This window comes from Pelodiscus sinensis, chromosome 33 (assembly GCF_049634645.1).
Source record: "Pelodiscus sinensis isolate JC-2024 chromosome 33, ASM4963464v1, whole genome shotgun sequence".
NCBI classification, from domain to species: Eukaryota; Metazoa; Chordata; order Testudines; family Trionychidae; genus Pelodiscus; species Pelodiscus sinensis.
This window is the reverse complement of record NC_134743.1, coordinates 6077435-6084737: the sequence shown is the minus strand read 5'-3', so window position 1 is coordinate 6084737 and position 7303 is coordinate 6077435. Positions and strand designations below refer to the sequence as shown.

General features: G+C 60.9%; 1 long non-coding RNA gene across 1 annotated transcript; it reads right to left on the bottom strand.

Annotated features, from left to right (window-relative positions):
- Nucleotides 1-742: 742 nt before the first annotated feature.
- Nucleotides 743-1655, bottom strand: LOC142823401 (uncharacterized). Its single transcript, XR_012898618.1, has 3 exons — nt 1564-1655; nt 959-1026; nt 743-848 (listed from the first exon to the last, which is right to left on the bottom strand). It is a non-coding gene; the product is annotated as an uncharacterized LOC142823401 (long non-coding RNA).
- Nucleotides 1656-7303: the final 5648 nt, after the last annotated feature.

Below are 7303 nucleotides of genomic sequence, written 5' to 3'. Positions count from 1 at the left end.
CCATTCCCGGCCCATTCCCGGCCCTGCCTCTGCCTCCCGGGGACGCTCCCAGCCCCGCGCCCTGCAGTCCCAGACCCCCCGGCTCCGAGGTCACTTACGTCAAACCCCGGGAGGGTGGTGGCGACTCCCAGCAGGGCCGTGGTGCTGCCAAGGGCCCTGGCTCGCTCCTGGGGCAGGCGGGACTCCAGCCACGGGCTCAGGTGCTGGGGGGGAAAGAGGCAGGTCAGGACCCGTAGGGAGGTGCCGGTTCTGGGCAGAGCCTGGGGCTCCTCTCGGACTGTGCCCCCCCCAGCCACTGACACTGCTCCTCTCTCGGCCCCCCCCCCCGAGGAAGCAGGGACAATGGCCCCGTCCCCCCCACGGGGCTCACCTCCATTATGAGCTGCAGCCGGGCGGTGTCTGGGGACTCGGCGAGGAGGCTCGCCAGTAGGGCCTGGAGGTCGTAGGGAAGGGCCCGGATGAACTGCTGCAAGACAAGGGGGAGCCCTGGGTCAGAGGGGGGTTGGGGAATCCAGGCCACCCGCTGGCTCCGGGGTGCAGCCTAGAGCAGGGTCTGAGCCGCCTCGCAGAGCAGGGAGGAGCCCAGGCTGGGCATGGAAGGGACGGGCCCCCCGGGAGAGCAACGGGAACCCTGGAGGGAAGGATCCAAACCTGCAGCTTCTTCCCTCCCTCTGCCCCCCCCCCCCCCCACTCCTCTCTGGAGCTCCAGCCCAGCCCGGGAGCAGGGCCCGGAGGGACGTACCTGTGTGTGGATGGGCTCCTGCTGCCAGTCCCCAGACACAGTCTGTCCCACGGCCGCCGTCAGCAGGGGGCTCAGGAGCTGGGCCCGCAGGGGAGGCTGTAAGGTGCTGGCAGGAGAGAGGGGCAGAGGCTGTTAATTCAGCAGCAGGAGACAGAGACTTTCCCACTCCCTGGCCAGGGGATCTGCTCTGGGGGGAGTCGGCGGGGGGGTCGGTACCTGAGGCTGCAGGCGGCGTTGAGGCAGTCGGCCAAGACCAGCGGGGGGGGCGAGTCCTCCATGATCTCCTGGGAGACCCAAGGAGACAAAGGGGCGTGTGAGGCTGGGGCCCCCAAGAGACGCTCACGCGGCCAGCGCCCCCACCCAGCAGGATCCAACCCCACTGCCTCCCGCTGCCCTGTAGCCCCCCTGCCCGGCACAGGGCCCCTCCCAGCACCCCCCTCCCAAACCGGGACCAGCTCAATCCTTGTCCCCAGGCCGTCTCCTGCCCCTCCCTGCCCTGGTGACCAGCCTCTGAACCTCCTCATCCCTGCTCCCCAGGCGCATCCCCAGCAGCCCGCTCGGCTCCCTTCCAGCCCCCCATGGCCCGGGAAGACCCCCCCCCATGTCCCGAATCCCCCTTCCTGTCCGGCACCCCACACCTGCCCCATTTCTGTGTCCCTCCCTCCTCCAGCATCCCCACCCACCCTCCCCATGTCCACCTCCAGCCCTCCTGGCTCCACCCATCCCGTTTCCAGCACCCCCACCCGCCGCCATGGCCCAGGCAGACCCGCGTCCACCCCACGTATCCCCTCCCCTCCTCCCAGCTGCCGCGACTCGCTTACAACGATCCTGGCCATCATGGTGTCCTTGCAGCAGCGCGGCGCCAGGGTGTCCTCGCCCCTTTGGAGGGCGGCAAGGCAGGCGAGGGGGATGGCCAGCAGGAACAGCTGCAGGGGGGGGGGGGACGTGCTGGGAAGGGGCCGGACAATCTCGGGTCCCCCCCGTGTGGAGAAGGTTCCTACCGTGTCCCGGGTGTGGAGCTGCTCTTCGATGTCATAGATGGCCCCTTCCTCCACCCAGGAGTCCATCCGCTCCTGGCAGAGCTCCGCCGAGGCGCAGGGGGGCTCTGTGCGGGAGGGAAGGGACCAGGGTGACTCCAGCGGCCAGCAGGGGTCACGCGCCCCCATGTCAGGGACCCAGGGCAGGTTGGGCCCCACACGCCCCTCGCAGGGACCCATCCCCCTTCCACCCTCACATCTGCCAACGCCCTCAGCAGAGCCCCCACCAGGAACAAGAGAGCCAAGCAGCCCCCGCCCCCATCCATTGCCCAGGGTGCGGGGCAGACACTGGGGCTGCCCCTCCCCCCGGGTACTGGGTGAGCCCCTGGGCCCAGCGTGTTCACGGCCCCTCACCTGGGTCTGAGCGGCTGCAGGAGGTGGCCCGGCTGCAGCTGGAGGCCCAGGCGCTGCTGCTGACGGACCTGGACCCACAGCTGCAGGGGCTGGTGCGGGGAGCGACGGGCTGGGGGCTCCCGGAGACTGGCAGGTCCCCGGGGGCCGGGCAGGGCGATGCCCCCTGGTGGTAATGGGGGCTGGGCTCCCGAGGCAGGTGTTTCTCTCCACAGAGGAGGCCCCGGAGCCACCCTACCTGGCTCCCCTGCTGGGCTGGGTCCCGCCTGCCCAGCCGCCTCTGGAGCCAGGTCCGGGGGGGCCTGGCCGGTGGGCGAGTCGCCCCGAGCTGGTGGGATCCAGCTTCCCCGCCCGCGGGGACGGAGAAGCTGCTCCCCACCGGCCCTGGGGCCATCTTCAGGGCTTTCTTGAACCACAGCCGAAAACGTTTGGCCATGCTGCAAATGAGGGGAGCAAAGGGGAGCTTGGGGCGCAGCCTGATGAACGAAATCCAGGGGTTCCAGCTCCCCAGAGCGACTGCCCCCAGCCCCCAAATGGCCCCTTGCTTATCGGTTCGGTCTTGCACAGGCACTGCAAGGACCTGAGGGTATGTCTACACTATCCCGCTAGTTCGAACTAGGAGGGTAATGTAGGCATACCGCACTTGCAAATGAAGCCCAGGATTTGAATTTCCCGGGCTTCATTTGCATAAGCGGGGAGCCGCCATTTTTAAAACCCCGCTCGTTCGAACCCCGTGCAGCGCGGCTACACGGGGCACGAACTAGGTAGTTCGAACTAGGCTTCCTAGTTCAAACTACCGTTACTCCTCATTCCACGAGTCTCCTGCCCATCAACAGCCCCTTCTTGGCCAATCAGGGGAGAATCTAAGGTGTGGGGGGTGGAGCGTTCTCCCCAAAGACACCGGCATAGACTTGTTCCAGCCCCACCTCCCCAGTCCCCACAATGGGGGCTGCATCCCCCACCCCACGGCTCCTGCAAACCACCCCCCGTCCTTCAGCTAGTCTGTTGGGTCCCAAGCTGGGGGAGGCAGCAAGGGAAGGTCACAGAGGAGGCAAGAACAGAGCAGAAATGTGGGGGGATGGAGGAAAAGGGAAACCAACCAGGAGAAAGCCCCAGTGGCGCTAAGGACGCAGCCCAGGTGAGGAATCACCTTCTGGCCCTTGACCGAGGGCTGGGCCTGCCTGGAACCCAGCCGGCCCCGGGCGGGATCCAACCCCTGGGGGCTCTTACCTTCGTCACAAAGGTGTCGGGATGTGGAACTCACAGAACGCGAACGAACCGTGAGGAGGAGACGCACCAGAGCTAAAGCAACCGGGGGTCTCCAAAGTCCCCTGGGCCCGCCCCCCGCTTTTATCAGCCTGAGATGTGGGTCCCTCTGTGAGGTCATCACCTCCCCACCTGCCCTTTGCCTTATATGCTGAGGGCTGCCCAAAGCCCCTGTGAGGTCACCGCCCCCCCCTCACCCTGCCAGGCAAATGTCCTGCCTCTGGCCACCCCCCTGGGAAGTTTGAGCCATTACTAGGGGTCCCTCCCCCTCCCTCATAGGCTGCTCCCTGCCCTACACTGCAGGCTTCTTGCACGAGAGCTGTTTCACGCCGGAGGTCTCGTGCAAGAGTGCCTCCACCCTGCCATGGGCTTTTGCACAAGAGCGTCCATGGCAGTGTGAACGCTCTCTTGTGCAAGAAAGCTCTGATGGTCATTTTAGCCATAAAAGTGTCTTGCTCAAGAAGCCCCTGGTGCCCGTCAACGCTGCCTTCTTGCACAACGGCTCTTGCACAAAGGGGGCTTAGTCATCGTCGGGAGAGGAATAACTCCTGTGCAAGGAGCCCTGTTCTCTGATGCTTTACTGCAAATTTACTTCTGCAAGAACAAACGTAGAGTGTAGACGCGCAACAAGTTTTTTCGCAAGAACACACAAAAACAAGCCATGTGGATGTTTTCTTTTCAGGCAAAAGCCCCTTTTTGCACAAGATCGGTCGGCCTTTTTGCAGAAATAGGGATCTTGTGGGAAAAGGGGGTTTTTTGCACAAAAAGTAAACATCCACATGGCTTGGTTTTGCGCACAAACCCCGAGCACAAAAACGGATCGGCAGAAAATATGCAAATGACATTGCGTGTCATAGAGTCCCTCGTTAGCATATTTGTTGCCAAAAAAACTCGTTGTGTAGACGTAGCCTAGGAGAGAAGCGATCTCAGACACAAAGCCCTTCAGTAAGAGGGCATAGCCCTGGGGCGTGGTAGGAGACGTACGGCAGACATGGGAGGTCACTCTCCTAGCTATTTGGCACGGAGGAGGCCTCAGCTGGAGCACTGTGTCCAGATCTCAGGGCCATGCTTTAGGAGAGAGAGTCCAGAGGGGAACTATGAAAAGGGATTAGGGACGTTAGATATTCACTGAGTAGTCAATTAACCTCATGATTTCTTATCGGTTACTTGACTTTTCGATAGTCCCCAGGGGCCAGCTGTCTCAGTCCTGGCTCGCGCTGGGTGCGGGACCTACCCCCTCTGCGGCTCTGCATTTACAGTGTGTTAGGAGCCAGGCAGGCAGGCAGCCTCGCTCAGTTCCAGTTTGCACCAGGTCCAGAAGCTCAGACCCAGCCCCCAGGCAAGGGCTGCTGCCAGCTTGTGCTGCTGCCTCTGATACAGAGGCAGCAGTACGGAGTGCCAGGAGGGAACTGGTCTAAAAAGCACCTCCCCTTGCGACCTGGCTGCCTGTCATCCCACGCTGCTGCCTCCGTTTTTGGCGAGAGAGAGCCGCCTGTCTTGAGACACCGGTGGGGAGTCGGATTTTCAAAAGGCAGGTCTCTGTCCTTTGTGAGCCTTCCAAAGCGCTTCGGTGGGGGGAGGGGGCAGGAAGGCGGACGACACTCAGGAATTGTAGCACCCAAATCCACGGAGTGTTTCGCCAGCACCTCCTGCAACAGAGCCCAATCCCTGACAGGCTTTTAGGCAAGATAGATCATTTGAAAAAATGACAGACACAGGGTTTTCCGTCACCGCTCTCCCTTTCTTTTATTTCCCTGGGCTAACTGGCTTGTTCCTCTTTGGCTAAGGATGGAAGGGTATGTCTACACTACAATGTTAGTTCGAACTAACGGACGTTAGTTCGAACTAACATTCATAGCCGCTACACTAGCGCTCCGCTAGTTCGAATTTGAATCGAACTAGCGGAGCGCTTAGTTCGAACTAGGAAAACCTCATTTTACGAGGCTTAAGCCTAGTTCGAACTTACTAGTTCGAATTAAGGGCTGTGTAGCCCCTTAATTCAAACGAGTGGGAGGCTAGCCCTCCCCAAGTTTCCCTGGTGGCCACTCTGGCCAACACCAGGGAAACTCTATGCCCCCCTCCCGGCCCCGGACCCCTTAAAGGGGCACGGGCTGGCTACGGTGCCCGTGCCAGGTGCAAGCCTGCTAGCACCCAGCCAGCAGACCCTGCACCTGGCACGGCACAGAGCCACCCACCCGATGTCCCCCAGCCCACCCCCTCTTCCCGGGACCAGGCTGGCGGCTCCCGGAAGCTTGCCCGGGACCGCAAGAGGCGGGTACATTCCTGGGCTAGTGCGGACATCGTGGACCTCGTCCACGATCTCCGCACTAGGCACAGGAAAGTGGCCATCTAGGGCAGGAGAGCTGCCAGCCTGGCCACCCAGGAGCAGGTTTGCATGAAAATCAAGGGGGTCCACTGAGACCCCCGACCCTGAGCCCTGAGCTTACAATGGCCGTCCTGGGTCAGACCAAAGGTCCATCTAGCCCAGTAGCCTGTCTGCCGACAGCGGCCAACCCTAGGGACCGTGGAGGGGATGGACCAAAGACAGTGACCAAGCCATTTGTCTCGTGCCATCCCTCTCCAGCCTTGCACAAACTTTGGGCAGGGACACCACTCCTACCCCCTGGCTAAGACTACTCCATGGACCCAACCTCCATGACTTGATCTCACTTCCCTTTAAACTCTGTTCTAGTTGTAGCCTTCACAGCCTCCTGCAGCAAGGAGTTCCACCGGTTAACTCTTTGCTTTGTCAACAAGAACAACTTTCTCTTACTAGTTTCAAGCCTGCTACCCAGTCCTTTCCTTTGGTGTCCTCTAGTCCTTCTTTATGGGAACTCAGGAAGAACTTTTCTGAATGCACCCTCTCCACCCAACCCCTGCTTTTAGAGACCTCTATCCTGTCCCCCCTCCGTCTCCTCTTTTCTAAGCTGAACAGTCCCAGTCTCTGTAGCCTCTCTTCATCTGGGACCTGTTCCCAACCCCTGATCATGTTAGTTGCCCTCCCCTCTCCCAGCCTTAATCTTCCCCTCTCCCACCTCCTTTTCCCAGTCTCCCCCAGTTTTGTTCAATAAAGACAGAGTCAATGTTGGAAGAAACGTTATCTTTAGTTTGTACATCAATAAGAAGGGGGGCTAGGGAAGGGTAAGTGGAAGGAGGTGAGGGAGGAATGGGGTACAAGCCCCCGATGGGGAGGACTGGGCTGGCTCTGCAGGCTTCTGGGGGTGGAAGCTCTCCTGCAGCCCCCCGATTACCCCCTCTCCCCAGATGGCAGCCTGCGGCAAGTGCAGCCGGGCTGATGGCTGAGTGGTGTGATGTGCCCAGTGTGGGTACGCCGGGCAATCCCAGCCAGGACTGGTTTTCAAGCGGGGCACCCCTTAGAACTGTCTGTCCGGGGTGGGGGTCGGGACCCTTTAAGCGCAGCCCTCGGCTAGCCTGAGACTGCATCTCCACGCTCTAAGTCCTCCTCTGATGCCCTGCTGGCACTGCTTCCGGCCATCCTTAAGCCCTGTTCAGAGTCCACTCAATGTGGAATTGCTAGTTCGAATTAGCAAAACTAGTTTTTAGTTCTAGACGCGTTAGTTCGAATTAGCTTAGTTCGAACTAGCGCTGTAGTGTAGACATACCCGAAGAGAGGAGCCAGCAGGGGTAGAATGAATTGTGTACCAGGTCCTGGAAACAAGAGTATCTCCTCCAGATCACCCATCCACACCTGAACTGTTTAAAAGCTTGGCTGCCAATAAAGACACCTTAGCTCAGCAAATGCCAAGCCAGGCACCTGTGTTTGGACACGAGGGGTGCACAGGGATGTGAGAACCAGGAAGGCTGATCTGTGAATTCACCCCCAACCGTCCCAGTACAAGACAGACGCTTGCGCCAACCAGCAGGGGTCACTGCTCCTCGGGTTTGG